Genomic DNA, 18,816 nt, shown 5'->3' on the forward strand with positions numbered 1-18,816 from the left:
TGCACGCGTTATCCGTTTTAATAGTGATTTTCTTGACCTCCGTATGGTTTCCACCGTTTGCATCAATGAAAAAGCCTAGTACCCTGATCACGTTGACTCTGTGTATATTGGTGCCATTTTCTGTATGTACGTGTATATTGCTTTCTGATAGAGGCTTCCAGCCCTTAGGCCTGCCCCCTTTTTCACGTCTTTAAAGTAGCAACTCCGATTTATGTGGGGAGCACCTGAGTCCAGTTGGCCTCAGGTATTCATCCACCGTCTTGATCGCTTCAGTCAGTGCGTGCTGTATCTGCCCTTCACTGCCACCAGCACACCATACAGCGAGATCAGCATATATGGTATGGTCAATGCCCCTAATGTTGCCCAGCTTTCTGGACAGACCAGTCATGCACAGGTTGAAAAGGACGGGAGAGATCACCGATCCTTGGCGGGGGGGATTTCCGAGCTAAACCATTTCCGAGTTTGTGTCTCTGACCTTTATCTTCGCCTTGCGTGCTTCGAGGAAGGATTTGATGTATTTAAACATCCTCAGCCCGAATCCAATGTCTTCCATCGTTTTGAGGATGCACTCATGCTTGATGCTGTCGAACGCTTTTTCCAAGTCTAATCCAAGTATGGCCTTCGATTTTCTAGAATATCCGTCGAGTATGCGATGTTTCATTTGCTTCATGGCATCCTGCGTGGAAAGTGCGGACCTAAAACCCAGCATGTTGTGAGTGTATATATTATTGTCCGCTAAGTGGTCCTTTAGCCTGTTAAGGATTGCGTGTTCAGCGACCTTCCCCACGCATGATGTAAGTAATATTGGCCTTAAGTTGTCCAAGCTTGGAGGTTTACCCCGTTTCGTTATTAGTATAACTTGTGAAGTTTTCCATTCTTCTGGGACTTCGCCTGAGATCAATGCTTCATTGATGAAGGCTGTCAGCGATTCTGTTGATGGCTCATCGAGATTTCTAAGTCACCTGTTTGTTACTCCATCAGCACAGGGGGCTGACATTCGATTTAGTTCACTTAACACCCTCCGGATTTCGGATGTGGTGAAGGGTTGGTCGAGTTCAGGTTGAGCGGCTCCCCTGTATTCTGATGGAAGTGGCTGGTCCTGATCATTTCTAACTGGTAGGTATTTGTCAATTAGTTGTTTGGTAACTGTTTCGAAGGGTTGATCCTTAAGGGCTACGTGTATAGCTCGGACAAGGCTGTGTCTCTGGTTGGATTTAGTGCCTTTTTCATTCAGCAGATGCTTGGTCAATTTCCACGCCTTGCCGTTCCTTATTTGCCCATCGATTGACTCGTAAAACTCGTCCCACTGTTGCTGGCAGAGGGTATTACAGTATTGTTTGATTCGTTTGTCAAGTTCCGCGATTCTTTTTCTCAACCTACGATTTAGCCGTTGGGCCCGCCACCTTCCGTTTATGGCTTCCTTGGCTTCTATTGGGTGGGCAAGTTTCGAGTCCATTAGTGTCTGTAACAATTGTTAGAGCATCACAAAATGTGAAATACCTTCATTCTAGCTATAAAGGAAACCTCCGTCTTAATACCCACGGTCAGCACCGGAGATGTTTTCGCAATAAATTGTCGCGAACCGAGAGGCTGCAGTGGAGCACCAGAACAAGAGGACTAGTGTAGCAGGCTCTCAGAACGGACTAGTGCATGTCGTGCTAGGGCCGCGAGCACGTTCCGCCCGGCTTTATTTTCCACATCTTTTGCAGTGCCGACCGAGAGCGCCGACCTTTAGCGTTGGTGGGCGCTACAGGACACCGCGCCCAGATGGAGCGGGGAAATGCAGTCGTCGAGGAAGTGACGGCGCTGACTTGGTTGCATGCACGTCCACGGGAAGCTTCATGGGAGGCGTCTCGAGGGATGTCGGTTTGAGGCGGTCTAATGAGACTGTTTTCGCGACCATACACTAGGACGGTGGCAGATTTTAGCGTCCTGTGCTGGATATGGTACGGCATATTGTAGGAAGGAGTAACACTTGCCTTTATAGCGTCTCGTCTGAGAAGAACGCGGGTCGAACACGCAAGGTCCTGATGCACAAAGATGCTGTGGTCGGAAGATCGAGGCGGGACGGGGCGCAGTTGCTTAATACATTCAAGGTACTGCAGCGGCGGAGGCGTTGGTTCCGAAGGAACGAAGAAGTGTCTCGAAATCGGCATGGATGCAGCATAAACGAGTTTCGCCGGAGAATAACCAAGGTTGCGACGAAGGACAGCGCGTAGGCCACGAAACATACTAGGAAGGTTGTCGACCCATTGCTCAAGATCTAGGTCAGCAGTAATGGCAGCATTGAGCTAGCGGTGGAGCCGCTCAAGCATGCCGTTGGCACACGGATGATATGCAGTGGTACGGCAGTGTTCGGTGCCAAGCAGGTGGTTGAGGGAAGTGAGGAGAGTACAGTCGAATTGCCGGCCGCGATCAGTGGTTACGATTCGGCAGCAGCCAACGCGGGAAGCCCAAGCTGATATGAAAGATTTGGCAACCGCTTCCTCAGTGATGTTCGGAATGGGCACCGTTTCGGGCCAACGGCTGAAGCAGTCAATCATTGTTAGTCGTGAGAGGGAGGAAGTGGTGCAACGAAATCAAGATGGACGTGATAAAAGCGGAAGTCAGCTGGCAAGAAAGGCTGCGTGGGAGTCTTCGCGTGGCGGGTCACCTTGGCGTTCTGGCGCGCGACGCACGAACGTGAGGACTGGCGGAAATCGGTGTTAATCCTTGGCCAGACTTAGCGCTGTGTAACGAGACGCTGCATAGCTTGGATGCTGGGGTGGCAGATGCCGTGAAGGGATACGAAAAGCGGACGATGGAGGGCAGCTGGAATGATGGGACGAGGCGCAGCCGCTGACATGTGACACCCGAGTGAACCAGGCACAAACGGGTGAGGAACGACTTGTAGACAGAGCAAACGGGGATGTTCACGCAGTGCTTGGAGCTCAGGGTCTTCCATCGGCGCCTGAGCTAGAAGTTGCCAGTTCACAGTTGAAATAACAGTGCCGAGGGAGATTATGCAGGAGAGTGAATCAGCTGCATCGCTTCAGTGCTTTTGATGCGCCGGATATCCGCAGTGAACTCCAATAAACAGACCAGTTGGTGAAGTTCGCGTGCGACATACTCGGAAGAGTTAGTACTGAAGACATTCACCAGTCGCTTAGGATCCACTAGAATACAAAATGGCTGGCCCTCCAAGAAGTGCAGGATGGCGGAGTAGATAGCGAGCAGCTCGCGGCTGAAGACGTTGTAGCGAGTCTCGGCAGGTTGGAACTTCCGAGAGAAGCCCAATGAACGCCAGTAGGAGTCCACACGCCGCTGGAGAACAAAGCCAATGGTTACGCTGGAAGCATCCACCATGATGCAAGTAGGCACCTTAGTTCTCGGGTGGATGAGAAGCACTGAATCGGAGACGGCTTTTTTAGCAGCTCTGAAAGCAGCTTGAGCTTCGGGAGACCAGGAAATCGCGAATGAGGAGCCCATGGTCGTGCGAAAGTCACTCAATGGGTACAGAAGCTGAGCACAGTGTGGAATAAAGCGTGCGGAGAAATTCACTAGGCCCACGAACTCACCAACCTGGAATAGGATATTGGGTGGTGGGAAGCTTTGCAAGCCCTGGACGTGGTAGTGCAATAGATGAATTTTCAGCGCCGATATGCGGAGACCCAGGACCAAGCTCAGAAGATGCAGAGACGTCTGCGGGTTGATATCTAGGCCAAACTGTTGAAGGCGTTGATAGAGTTCCCGGACATGACGCTCATGACCTGGTAGATAGCAACTCGAGCAAAGGATGTCGTGGATGTAGGCAAGTAAAGCCGAGAATCCGCGCATTACCTCGGCAATGAATCTTTGGAACCTTCGAGTTGCGTTGTGTAGCCCAAAGTGCATGTGTACATACTTAAACAGGCCGTAGGGTGTAGTAATTGGCGTCTTCAGGATATCGGCAGGCTCAGTGGAGCTTTGGTGATAGGCCTCGACAAGGTCCACTTTATTAAAGATATTGCATCCTTCCAAGTGGCCTCTAAAATCTTGAATGTGTGGACGGGGATAGCTATTGTTTACTGTGTGAGCGTTGAGCACCCGGTAGTCGCCGCACGGACGCCAGTCATCAGGTTGGTTCTTGGGTACCAGATGAAGTGGGGGAAACGCAACTGCTGGACGAAGGGCGTATAATTCCTAGCTGCAGCGTGCGCTAGAATTCCCCTTTTGCAATGGCCAGACGCTCACCGAAGAGTTAGCACGGACGAGCTGCAAAGGGTGGACCCCGTGTGACAAGATTAGTCGTTTCGCTGTGCTTGGGTGACCGATTTAAATTACAGGGCCTCATCTGCGCCCACTTTTTGCAGAAGCTGGCTTACAAATGCAAGTCAATGATCTGACATTACAACATTAGTATTCGTAAGCACCTCTCTGGTGAAGAGGACAATCACACTATTTACGAATTCTCTTCCCAGTCGCGCAGGTACTAGTCTACTGCACACAGATCTATTGTCACTAGGAAAGACAGTGTTTTTCTTACTCCTGCAGCCTTTTTTCTTGCGTTCTACAAAATCCATCTAGACGACTTCGAGCTGTTTGTCAGAATGTTGAGGTAGGACCATCTGGTCTATTCTCTCAAGGTAATTGGCTTTGTGGGCTTGTCATTGATGGCAAGACTGGACACATCACTGAAAGTAATACTTCACGTGTTTCCACTGGAAACGCTGGAGAATGTTGTGATAAGCTCGCCAGAACCCGTCGTGCCCGCCATAGTCCGGAGAGTCATGATAAATTTCAAATATTTGAGACACCATTGTTTAAGGAACTACGAACTTTACATCACAGAACTCCAGTTCTTCAGTTTCTTCCTACAGCAGAGTTACGCTCATATTTTCCTGATCTGGGATTACCGCAAGTCACGAAAGTGCGCCTGTATCCTTAAGGTTTTCCCAGGTCAGTGATGGACCACGAACATACAGGGCTGTAGTTCAGTCAGCCACCTCCCAATTTTTGCGAGGCTTTGTGAGGTTAAGGATATACGTTAAGGCTTGGTGATTGTTAAACAGCGTGAAGCTGCTGCTGTCCAGATAAGGTTTAAAATAGCGTATGGCCAATAGGACTACCAAAGCTTCTGTCTGCGTAGTCGTGTAATAGGCTTGCCCTTTCGAAAATGTATATTAAAGATACCCCACGACCTTTCGTTGCTGGCTCCGTGGAACTTCTGTATCCCGGTGATAAAGCACTGCACCCTTGCAGTAATAATAGGCGTTCATATTCAGCTCGAACGGCAACATGAAGCCTGGAAGCATCAGAATCAGATCAGACGAAATGATGCCCACAAGGCTTTGTTTAAGGCAATAATACTGCGCTTGACACCGAAATGGCACACCCTTCTTGATCATTTCTGTCAGGCATTTTGCCTTCGTCGCCTAATCAGAAATGACTGACCTGAAATGCCTCACAAAGCCTGTTGAGATTTGTTCGACTGATTCGGGCTTCGGTGTCTTGGATTAGCCATGATACATTCAGCGTGGTAACACAACTTTTCAAGGCAAAAGATAATTTATCTTCTCATTAACGATGAGCTCAGCATCACTCCGTGCTTGAAGTACACGAGCAAGATTCTGCGAGTGCTCCTTCTCATTCCGAGAGTAAGTTATTATATCGTCGATGTACACGCTGCAAAGTGCCGAAGAAATGGTCGCAAGAGATCGTTCATCATCTTCTGGGCACGCGAGGGTGAGTTCTTCCATCCGAACGGTAGTCGATTATATTAGTAGATGACGAAGGACTTGGTGAAGCCAGAGTATTTCTTCTATTCTTCAGAAAATGGAGCTAGCCAAAGCCGGTCAAATAAATAAATACACAAAAACATTCTGCAGCCATCCGCCTTGTCTGTATTACAGGCTATTCGTGGCATAAGAAAAAGAAAAGCTTTGTCGGCTCATTTATTTGCCTGCAGTGTGTGCACAGTCGGGGGCTACCATGTTCCTTTGGTGCAATATGATAGACGACGTGAAGGTAGACTTGGGTGGACAAATGACCTGTGCATCCAACTTCTTTTGAAACTCGTTCTTCAGTTACATTATCTTGTCTTGTGATACAGGGCTTTTTTTGTTACCGCTGTAGTATCGGTTAACTCAAATGGTACCTCAAACATTGTAGTAGCCTTGGGATAGTGGACTTGGTGCCACCGACCACAGACACATGTTCAATTTCGACGTTTTTGTCATACAGGTTGCTCTGTGGCCGACTGGCCTCACCACTAGCCCGGACGCATATGTTCCGTTGGAAGGCAGTTCATCGGCATTGTAAATGCCTGTAATGCCTGTAATCTGCGCCGCATCGAAGCAAGCCTGGCGAACCGCTATTACTGAGATGCCGCCGTGACGTCGGCGGAACCATGCCTACGCAGGGATGTAACCAACAACCGGCAAGCCTCATACTTCATTGCACTTTGTGGCACTGACTAGAGACAGGCGTTCAATTTCGTCGTTTTTGTCGTACAGGTTGGTGGCAAATACTCAGAGTACTCAGTTGGAGACCATGATGTGACTCTCCATGGTGCTACCAAGTGCACAATTTCTCCTAGGCATGCTTCGTGATTGCTATAGTGTCATTACACGTTTACTGCTGACGTCCGGTGACATCAAACTCAATCCAGCCCTAGCTCAGACTCGCGTTCTGACAGCACTCCTAGCATTGAAATATAGAAAATGGTAAAAGAATATGCAAAAACCAACAAAACATTGAAATAACTTGTCACAAACCTAAAGTACGTTGAAAAATCGGTTGAGAGTACGAATTTGAGAATAGAAACAATCAAAAATGGATTGGGTCGACTGACAAATGCGAAGAAAGAATATATGAAAGTGAGGGATTAAGTGAGCAAAGCGCGAATGGACACCTTGAGGGTCTCACAGCGAAAATAGATTATTTAGAAAACTTAACTTAGCGCAACAATTTAGTGATTTACTGTGTGACCTAGAGACCAGAGGACGATGCTTAATCACTTGAGGGATATGTTAAGCAAAACATCTTTAGAGCGAAGTTGGGCATGGAAGTGAAATCAGTGGAACGAATTCACAGGTTCGGTAATCGTAACAGTCAAACAGCACGTCCTGTCATAGTTTCGCGCTTCAATTCCGCCGAGAAAACAGGTATTTTATCACGTTGTTACAAACAGAAAGGCTTTAATATTCCCATATCTGAAGATTTTTCGAAAAGGGTATACGAGACTTGCGCACCAAGCAATGGCATTCAACAGACTGCGATAGGGCAAATGGGGCAAAGGTGTCGCTTGCTTTTTGAAAAGGTAAATATCAATGGCAAGATTTACATTTGGGATGAAACACAACCAAGCACGATTGCAATAACAATAAAGGCCGAAAATACGAGGCACACTCAGCCAACTCCAGTGGCAAGCTCGAACAGCAAATCTAACTGACAAGCGAGAACCAAAATGCTAAGAATTCTGTCGTTTAAAGCAAGAAGTGCAGTATATATATTAGGTCTCCTGGAGCAGCCATTTTCGGCGCACCATCCTCACATTGTGTTTATAACAGAAATATGGTTGCATGATGGGCTACTTGACATTGAAGTTGTGCCCTCATCATATAAACTGCTACGTAAAGGTATAGGATCGCGAGCAGGTGGCGTAGCTATAGCTATATCGCTTACAAAAACAACATAAAATATTCAGCCTTGATGGGCATTGATGACCACGAAAATGTGTGGTGCAAAGTAACCTATTGAGGTTACTAATAGTGCGACGAGGCGTGCATCGGCCTCCAAAGGTTCCTCCAGATTATCTTTAAAAATGCTCAATTATCTGTTGAAGAACATTACGTCAAGGTCCAGGTTGATGGTGTCGGGCGACCTTAATCCACCAGGAATAAATTCGGCGGACCTTCCACATGACGCATTAACAGCATTTAATTTTTGCCTAGATCATCTGGTTGCCGATAACACCCGAGTTATTTCTTAATCCTCCTCGCTCCTTGATTTGATCTTCGTCAGTCACACACTTCCGGGATGCTCAGTGCGCATCGACCACGGCATATCTGACCACAGATTATTGCTATTAGTATGCCCCATATCACTCACATGTAAAAGAAAGAAACCACCGCCGATCCTTGTCAGGGACTATGGGCGTGGTGATCACCTCGCAATTTCAAATGCTCTTGCGCACAGCTTTGCTGAATTCAATGCATTGAAGAATGTGAGCGAACTGTGGTCTTATTTTAGAAACATCGTGGATTCTTGCAAAAAGAGGTTCGCTCCGCTTCCCAAGAAAACGCATAAACAGGGGTACCTGTGGATAACGCTGAGATAATTCAACTTAACAGGAAAATAAAACGGCGGTGAAAAAAAACTAGACAAGAACGACATTTGAAGTCTCGTCAACAGTTTGCAGAGTAACGTCCAAGAAACAAAATCTAGTTTCTTTGATGTGACATTGCCTTCCTTTATGGCCAACAACCCTCATAAGTTCTGGCGCTGCTTATTAGAAAACCAATCAACTGGTACTATCATTGCAAATTCTGATGGAAGTATCAGTGAACATGACAATGCAAGCGAATTCAAGTTTTTTTCTGTCCGTCTTCCCTAGAGCAGCCTGCCACGCTTCGCTACGCACACGCGCAATCGAACTGCCCATGATGAAACTGACTATCAGTGAATCTGGGATCCACTCTCTTTTACATAATCTTGACACCAAAAAAACACGTGGTCCAGATTCCATCCCAAACACATTTTCAACCCGATGTGTTACCTGGGTGTATAGATACCTACATATACTCTACACAAGGTCCTTACTAACACTAGTAATACCGCATTAGAAATACCGAGTAGTAATAGCGGTGCGAAAATAATTCCAATACACAAATGTGTCTCTAAAACTGAACTAAATAACTATCGACCAATATCGTTAACTTGCACCAGCTGCGAAGCGATGGAACTTATTATTTCTAAAGCCATCATCTGACACTTAAAAATAAAATGACCACCATTTATGAAAAACAACGCCACTTCAGAACAGGACCTTAGACTGCGACGCAGCTAGCCGAAATTACTCATGACATCGCTAACACAATTTCTGAGGGCAATCAGATAGATGCAATATTTTTAGACTTTTTTAACGCGTTTGATCTTGTTCCTCATGACGACCTGATAACAAAATTATTAGCTTTCGGTGTTGATTCTAACATAGTGTCATGGATTTCCTGCAATGTAAAGGAGAGGAAACAATGTGTTAAAATAAGTGACATCGTTTCAAAGAATCTGGATGTGTATTCAGGTGTAACTCAGGATTCAGTTCTTGTGCCGGTTTTGTTTCTCGTTTACATACAAGATGTTCTTTCCTGTGTCCCTTCATCTATCGAAATTCGTCTCTTTGCAGACGACTGTATAACTTACAAAACCGTGAAAAAGCTTGAAGACCAAATTCTCATTCACTCCCTAGATTCAATCTATGCTTGGTGTAAAACTTGGGGAATGCAGTTAACTATGAGCAAGACGCAAAGCATCACGTTGACGAATAAAAAGCATCATCTAAATTTTACGTACATGATTGCCGACACACTTGTTAAAATGTGATCAAGTTAAGTACTTGGGGCTCACCCTAGCATCTAACCTTCATTGGGGACCCTACATGAAATCCATTTGTTCTAAAGCTGAAGGTAAATTAAATTATGTAAGGAGAAAACTGCGTACGGCACCTATCCATATTAAACTTACTGCTTATACAACTCTCGTTAGAACTACATTGGAATATGCGGATCTGGAGGCCCCATCAAAAAATCTTAATCAACAAATTAGAGCGCCTCCAGAAATTACCAGTAAGGTTTGTTTACTCGGATGATTCACAGCAAACTGTGCTACTAATCTGATCAACCGAGATCATTTACGCTGTCACAGCGCCGAATCATGTCAAGGTTAAAGTTTTTGTTCGTGCAGTTTCACGGTCATTTTCAAAACAGAAATTCACGATACTTACATCCTCCCTTCAAACATTCATCAAGAACAAACCAGAAAAAATATTTTGTCAACCAATCAGCCGTGTACATATCCACGAGTACTCCCTGTTACCAATTGCCATTTCGTTGTGGAGTAAATTGCCAGAAGATGCGGTAGCATGTATTTCCGTAGATTCATTTGTTAATTTCATTCAGAAAATGGACTTTTTGGTTTGTCCTCTGGTTCTTTTTGTCTTTAGATGTGAGAACATCGACCTTATTTTCTGTATTTTCTGTTTTGAACACAATAATCATTGTAAACACTCCTGCATGGACCCTAAAAGGCCTGCAGTATGTTTAAATAAATATCCCTACGAGCATAGCAATTAAGAGTAAATCGTCAAAATATCTTCACCTGACGACGGCTTACGTATGCTCCTCGAAGACAAAGCTAAAGAAACACCGAGACTGTGAAAATTTTCGTGTGTGATTACTTCTGCAGTCCAGTAGATGTTAAGGCGAAGTGCATTGACGGCCGGACGTGAAAGGAATAATTGATATGGTACTCATTCGGGTACTAGCGCCTGCGCAGCAACGCTGTCGCCGAGACGTGGTATGGTTACACATGTTTTTTATCATGAACATCTCGCCTTCCGTCGTATCCCTGTGCATCTACAGGCTGTTCCTGTTGTACATTCTGACTCTGAAAAATACTGGCATTTATTGTTCTGATACCACTGTCAACTAACGCGCTTGTTTCCTTTCCAATCACAAAAACACATATGTACAAGAAGCTTGCGTGCGAAAATAAACAGCTTCTCTTGGTGTCGTCAGGTGGACGCCGAGGCCCTTTTTCTAAAGTTATCACATCATCTGACTCTTCATGTTGGCTTGGGCCTCACTGCTCAGTCAGAAAGGACACAGTAGTAGCGGTGGACTTCCACTTTGCAAGGGGGCGCGTTTCTTCAGTTTGTGTAGGAGCTGGACACCTTGCGCCAGATATCAAGCGTTGCTTGTTGGGGTCTTGAGTCTTGTAGGTTTCGCATTCCATGCAGACGTCCTTCAAACGTTTTGGCCCCTTTCACTTGTAGTTGCTTGTGAAGGTCCTGACTCAAACCATGAATGATAAGCGGAACCATGGATGTCTCAGGCAAGGCTGAGTCAGCCAGCCGGTGTAACCTGGTTTTTCTCATAAAAGTAGCTGAGTTCAAATCCAGATCTGTACTTGAGCGTGTTGGCTTGGTCTCTTCATAAAATTATTACGATATTACGATACTCGAGAGACAAGCCGCCGCGAGAACGACGACGAAGTGGGTCTGTGCCCTTGGCGCGAGCGAATGTCGGCGTGTCGCTCTGGCTGCAGTCCAGTGTAAATTAGCGTAAATAGCCTGTAAATAGCCTCTTCCATCTGTGTCTCTGTACACGTAACATTCTGGTGGAGGTCAGTGATCCCCGTTCTCACCACAAAACTCCGAAGTGGTCGGCACACCGAGCTTGTCACCATGCCTCCCGGCGACGAGCCCGCCTCTGCAACGGCTTCGGCTTGTCCGACTGCTCCAATCGTCACAGTTGCCCCACATCGTGACCCAGGTGTGTTCTCTGGCCTGGAGCGACAGGATGTCGACGACTGGATCAAGCTCTATGAACACGCCAGGGCTAATAACAGGTAGGACCCAACGATTATGCTCGCCAATGTCATCTTTTATCTCGGCGGCACCCCACGCGTGTGGCACCAAACGCATGATGACGAATTAACAAGCTGGGACCGTTTCAGAGAAAAGCTACGGGAACTGTTCGGCGACCCTATTGGCCGCAAGGTTGCCGCGATAAAGGCTCGTGCGTCTCGTGTTCAGACATCTACAGAGCCGTACGTTTCCTACATTCTCGACGTCTTGGCTCTATGCCGCAAAGCTGACGATGCTATGTCTGAAGCTGAGAAAGTGTCACATGTTCTAAAAGGCATCGCCGACGACGCTTTCAATTTGCTTGTTTTCGGCAACGTCTCGACAATCGAGGCCATCATTAAAGAATGCCGTCGCCTTGAACAAGCTAAGAGCCGCCGTATCACACACCAGATCACGCGCCTATCCATTACTGCTGCTACGTCGACATGTGAGGGCCGACCGCGTCAGGCCAACACCTGTGACGACGTCACCCGTATTCTTCGCCGCGAGCTCGAGGCGACCTGTTCACCAGCTTTCTGCGCGACGCCTCCCGAAGCGCCAGCAACCACGATTGCGATGATTCAGGCCGTAGTCAGACAGGAATTTGAGAACATGGGTCTGCACTCCGTGTGTTCAACATCTCAACCCAGCGTTCCCCAGTTCTCTGCCGGCCCTCCTGCCATATCCCGCCGCAACCCATTCGAGTGGCGTACCACTGATGACAGGCGGATCTGCTTCCACTGCTGTCGCATCGGCCACGTCGCTCGTCACTGCCGCAACCGATGGCCACCACCTCCTCGGACATATGCCGCCACTTACTCCCGCACCTTTGGACCTTCTGTTTCCTATGCCACCCGCCATGAATCCGCTGCCGCTGATGCCCCTGCTCCGAACCTTCGCTACAGCCGCTCACCCTCACCTCGACGCCATCAGCACCGCTTACGCCCCACCGACTTCCTTCGCCTGCCGCCAAAGTCATAGCCTTTATTGAACTGTTGTCTTCCCCACCAGTTGCTGATGGCGAGTACCTCGTCACTACTCTGCCCGACATTCCACTACATTGTGACGTTACCGTGCCTCACACTATAATTACTATTACTGCGAACCGCACTCGCATACCTATCTTTAACTTTGGATTGGCAAAGCAAATTCTACCGCAAGGTATTTGCCTGGCCAACGTTGATTGTCTCGGCGGCCATCATGTGGCAGCGTTATCAACCGATGGATCTTGCGAGCTTAACAGGCCCCTCGCGCCAGCCTCGGGCGTCGACCCCAACATAAAGAAAATGGTTGCGACGGACCTGTCCTCTGCGCAGGCTGAAAACCTTTACCAAGCGTTATCGTCCTACAGAGATATTTTCGACTTCGACGATCGCCCTTTAGGCCGGACGCTCGCGGTCAAGCGTCGCATTCTTATTGGCGAAGCTGCGCCTATTCACCGACGACCATATCGAGTTTCTGCGTCGAAACGCCGAGTAATTCAAAGTGAAGTGAACAAAATGCTAGATAAAAACATCATTGAGCCTTCTTCGAGTCCCTCGGCGTCACTTGTGGGACTGGTTAAGAAGAAGGACGGCACATGGCGCTTCTGTGTAGACTACCGTCATCTGAACAACGTTACTAAGAAGGATGTCTACCCGTTCCCACGTATAGACTTTGCCTTTGAGTGCCTCCACGGTTCCAGCTATTTCTCTTCTATTGATCTTCGTTCTGGATACTGGCAGATTGCCGTTGACGATGTGGACAGAGAAAAAACGGCGTTCGTCGCACCTGGTGGCCTATACCAATTTAAAGTAATGCCGTCTGGATTATGCAACGCCCCTGCCACCTTTGAGCGTATGATGGACTCCTTGCTCCAAGGTTTCAGTCAAGATTCGGATGCCACAGTATTGATTGCTCCGAAGATTAAGCTCACCCACATCTCGACGTCAATGTCCACACAGAGAGTATGCGGCTAGGCTATGATGTCAGCCATCTCCTTTATTCCGAACCCACTCTAACTTCGTCGTCCCCGTTATGACCCTCTCTAAGCTCTTCTTCACAACATCCACGTACTGTACTTGGTGTCCAACGTAGCCTGAGCCAAACATTAAGTATATTCAAATGCCACGTGGCTGCAGAGAACCAAGGTAATGTTCTTTGCCACCGCTTGGAGATACTAAGACTTTTCGCATTCGACCTAATTACATAGTTAGTGCGAATTCATTATTCACTCAATTTCTCAAATATTATAATTCGATGTAAAGAAGTGACAATGAGAAAATTGTAGAGCAACATGGAAAATCTCAATACAGCCTTTTGATGTCCAATACGTACTACATAAAAGTGTTTTTCCGAGGGTGAATAAGCCCGCGAATACGCGCAATTTCCGTCGATTGGCCAGTCGCCCGGCAATTTTGCGTATATTTATTATTTCACACTCGGAGAAACACGTTTATGTAGTACACACTGAGCAACAGAAAGCTGTATCGGGGGTTTTTCGTTCCTCGACTATTTTCTCATTGACAGTTTTCACGTAAATAAACCATTTGAGAAATTGGTTGAATAATTTATTAACGCTAATTATGTAATTACGCCGAATGACAAAAATCAGAGTATCTCCAAGCGATGGCAAACCACATTACTTTGGTTCTGTCCAGCTACGTGGCATTTGGATATTTTTATTGTTTGGCTCAAATTGGGTTCGACACCATGTATATATTTCTTTTCAGATTTTATCTCTCATTAGAAATGCGCCTATTGAGCGAATTTGCCAACGAAGCAGCACCACTCGACGTGTGCCAGCGACGACGTATAAAACAAGAAACCGTGTGCCAAACATACTTGGCATACCTGTCCACCTATTTTTCACATTTTTTTCCGCTGTCTTGGCCAGCAGCTGAGTAAACAGCATTACACTTCTCTCTTTTCTGTTTTTTTTTTTGCAATGACTAAGAAAGAAATGAAGACGCCTATAGTCCTTGTTAGAGTTGTTACAGGTGTTCTTTCTCAAGCTGCGTCAGTCCTCTCTGGCTTGTAGTGCACAGGCAGTTGATTTTGAAAGTTTATCAACCTAAGACCATTTTGTAGGTGTTCGAAAATAAGTCTTCAAGCAGAAATTCCTCAAAAGTTGTAAGCCGTTATGCAACAGAGCGCTTACCATTTTGCAGTTCTGCTTGCTATTTCTGTGGTGTTATTTTTCGCGTTGATATTTCCGCAGCTCTTATTAGACATGTTGTTTCTTGCGTGCATCGCTGTTTTCTGCTTCAAAACTATAGTTTCTGAGCAGCACCTTTATTTTCCACACGCACGCACGCGCACACTCTGCTGCACATTTACTCTCTATCGAAACATCGTAGCGAAACCAGAACAGGGCAGCGTGTCAACAGTAAATACCCAGGTAGAAACTAATGTGCGCGAGCAGAGCTCTGTGTATGAACCGAAGGAAGACGCTGAGGCTACGAGTCACGCTTGTAACACAGCGCCGCCCAAATGAACACAATCACATTTAAGGGTACGAAGGTGAAGTGCTAAACGTTGTGTCTATTCAACGACATGGGTCGCTAAGTAAATATAAATGTACACCAAACAAAGAGCATATACACGAAACAAGGCCATCACAGCAAAGGTGTCTACACGTGAGCATCAAGAAAAGCTTTCTATCCCTCTCTTTCCGCATTCGGTGTATTTGATCATTGAATATACTGACAAGCCTCTCGTGAGGCTTCTTACAGGAAGGAACAACAATGGAAAAGGAACCTGCCTCCCAGGCTTACAGAGACACCAAGATGCCGCATAATCTTTGAAATCCACATCTAAGCAGTGTTGAAATGGAGGAATATCGCTTGAATTCGCTACGAAGCTCCGTAGAGTGTGCGAATAGTAGTTTTTGGAACCAAATCGAATACTGACCAAACAGTGCCACAAGTCAATCCAATCAAGTATCGAATATTTGCTAATAGTTTTCGAATTATGTACAGGCTTCTTACCAGCAATACCTAACAATTTTCTCGTCATTATATTCTTGATATTAGAAAGCTTGCGTCATTACACAGCACGTTTAATGGCATGCTCTACATTAAAAGCGCAAAGGGAGCCTAAAGAATGGCTAGTTTCTTCGCAAAATGAGAGCTCTTCACATCATACGCCATCATGCATTATGAAGTTAATTTCAGAACACACAAATAACACTTGTGTGTATTTTGGCGTCCGAACCATAAATGTGGTTTATCTGCCGCAACAGCAGAGCGAGCGAAAAGAAAAACTAAATCTATTTTTCGAATGGTCACCGCAGATGGTGTCACTATTGTATCAAGCATGTTGCAATAAGAAGTATTCATATTTAATGCGACTAGAGGAGACAAGTTATGCATCTATATATAGCATCTAAACAATGCCCACTGTCGAATGTCATGTGTAGACAAAATTTTATTGGACTTGATCATGGTTTTCCCCGGAAAAGCCCGGCTCCCTGAGCGCCAGCGTGCTCTGGTGTGTTGTACGCGCTGTCCAAGGAATAGAGGGTATCACATTTTTCCTTCAATGTCAAGTTTGATCGTGTGCAGCCGAAGACGTGAAATATTCGAAAAATATTTGAAAAATAATGGGGTTTTCGAATTGCGGTAATTCGATTGGAGAACCAAATAAAATAAAGAGAATATTCCATGCGTATATATTCGGAAGTTTGGAATATTCGCCCACGCTTGGCAACGTATTCCACAATTCAATGACGGCCGCAGAAGAAAGATGCTAAACACATGCATTAGTGCGAGCAGAACAAGGCTGTATAACACGTTGTGTATAATACGAGCGCATCGCTTACGTTAATGTATCGCATACACTATTTTCTCATTTATTACCTTGCATAATAGACGCATCGCTGACATAATGACTCCCACTCGTTAAAAAAATTATTCGGGTGGCTAATGTGCCAACATCAAGATAAGATTACGACACACGCCATAGTGGACGATCTTGATTCATTTCGACCAGCTGAGGTTACTTAACGTGTACCCAACGCACGTGCGCTTTCGCATTTCGCTCTCACGGAAAAGTGGCCGCCGCGGCTGAGATTTCATCCAACAGCGTCGGATCTACCAGCGCAAAACCAAAATTATGACGCCGCCGGGGCGGTTAGCCGTCGTACTCTTTGACATTAGCAATGGCAACAAAGCAACAGGATGTTTCGAAAACAAACCTTCGATTTGCGGTCACGATGTTCCTTGCTTAAAGCGCTCCTGTTTCGGATGCGAATGGTCTGTGCGGTACGTATCCGGGAAGCAAGACGGGCCACACGCTAAGCAAAGAGCTTTCCATGGAGCACAAGCAGCAGACAAAGGACGCTGGGTGTCAGAGCTGGCCTCGCGAGCTGGTGGTGAATCCTAGGAGTGAGGCGGCTGCCCGATTTCGCGCGGGCGGAGACGAGAAAAGAAATGATAACGCCAGCGAGTGACAGAAAGAGAGAGGCAGCGGGTGTCCGCCATGTCCCCCTCTCCCTCCATTCTTCGCCGCTGAACATCACGAGCGCAACCCGTCAACCTGCATCTTCGTTGGCCTGCTCTCAGATCACGGCACGCAACCCCAACACTCCCGCAGCTTTTGCTGCGGGGGAGCGTTCACTTTTATTTCACGACTCGGGCGACCCTCCGGCCGAAATAGCGTTCTCCTCAGCCTCCGCCGAGGCCCTTTTCCACGTCGCCGTGGTGAGGGATGCCCTGGAGCGCCTTGCAAGCGACGCCAGGCCATGCGCAGTCCTCCGTCAAGGTCAGCCGGTCCGGTCGAGGACGCAATTTGGGTGCGGAGGGGGCGAGGGGGGGGGGGGGGCTGAGGACGGGTAAATAGGGGAGAGTCAATTCACTGAGGTGGGCTGCGTATAACAGCCTAAATGCCCTTCTGAGAGGGAGGAGTGGACGGGAAGGAGAGTAAGCGGGCTTATGAAGAAATAAAACTAGGGGGACAGGACAAGCGTATGTACGGGTACCGTGTTTATACCAGAGCCATAAGAAAATTGAAAAGAATTTAAAAAATACGTTGCAAAATCACTGGGAGATAGGAGATACTTACGCCACAAGGAAGATGGTGTGTGAAGCCAGGTAACGCGTAAAAGGGAGACATTTTGCTCAGCGACGCCAACGAGGCCTTTGCCGCTATTCCGGCGCTCAAAGAACACTGTTAAGGGAGAAACTTTCCACATGCCGAAAGAAGACGTCTACGAGAGTGCCAACCACGTGAGCCGCGCTGCAATGCCGAGGGAAAATGGCGAGAATAACGCTCTTAAGCCACGAGGCGGAGGTGAAGAGGAGAAATTAGCGAAGGGTCAGTTGATGTATGAACCGCATTGATCTTACTTCCTCCCAAGTAACGACGCAAACATGTAACAAGCGCTTTCTGAGTGTTTCTTTTCTTTTGATTTATGTATTTATTTAAGTGCTTACATTTCTGCGCTCCATTCTCTCGGTTGCTTGCGAGTGTGTTCCTGTTTTGTTTTTAGTTCTATATAGCCTCAGTATAATTTGCTTATTTGAGTGCCACTGCTCACTCAACATATATTTCGTCTATTAGAATTTGATGTGCACATAAAAATGTCACAATTAAAACGCAGTACGTAGAACACTCTTTTTTTTCAGGAACTCAAAGCGAGACCATACCCGCCGAACGTGCAGAGCGGCAAGCTTGACCCGCCAGCGGCCACTTTGCATTGCTTGCGCTCGCAACCAAAGCATGCCACGTCCCATACGCAAAGGACTAAGATGCACAGATAATGAGCGACTTGACGTTTCATTACGTCCGCACGTTGTATTTGTAATACGCGAAGCACTTATTCTGCCGAAAGCATAGCACATCAAGAAAAACTGCGCCGCGAAACGCGCGCACTGTGAGTTGTATGGCCGCCATCATAGGCGCCGAGTGCTGAGAGACTCCGGGGCCCGAGCCCGCTCTGAACTTTTGCGCGGCAAAGGGCGGGAGGGGGGCACAGCTTTGCCCCCGGCTATGCCAAAGCCTACGCCGTCCCCTTCCCCCCTGAAAGTATCGTTACTAGAGTTCTGTTATCGACATCATTTGAGGTGTCTTTTGAGTTGTCTTTACCCTCTCACTAAAAATTTTATTGTTACAAAAAATCTTATTGCATCATTGTTGGCCCAGACGTGGACCACTTTTAATGCGTATTTTCACTTTATTTCTGCCAATTCTCAAAGTAGAAGCACAAGCGCATTAGAAGCACCAGCGCCGGCTGCCTTATCAGCATTCTTTTA

General features: G+C 46.8%; 1 protein-coding gene across 1 annotated transcript in view; it reads right to left on the bottom strand.

The window, feature by feature from the left end:
• LOC142576545 (monocarboxylate transporter 13-like) overlaps positions 1 to 17,119 on the bottom strand; it is a 103,309-nt gene extending 86,190 nt beyond the window's left edge. Inside the window, exon 1 of the mRNA XM_075686711.1 lies at positions 16,761 to 17,119. The gene's annotated coding sequence lies outside the window, so the exon portion shown is untranslated. The remainder of the gene's footprint in view (positions 1 to 16,760) is intronic.
• Positions 17,120 to 18,816: the final 1,697 nt, after the last annotated feature.

This window comes from Dermacentor variabilis, chromosome 3 (genome assembly GCF_050947875.1).
Source record: "Dermacentor variabilis isolate Ectoservices chromosome 3, ASM5094787v1, whole genome shotgun sequence".
Lineage (NCBI taxonomy): Eukaryota > Metazoa > Arthropoda > Arachnida > Ixodida > Ixodidae > Dermacentor > Dermacentor variabilis.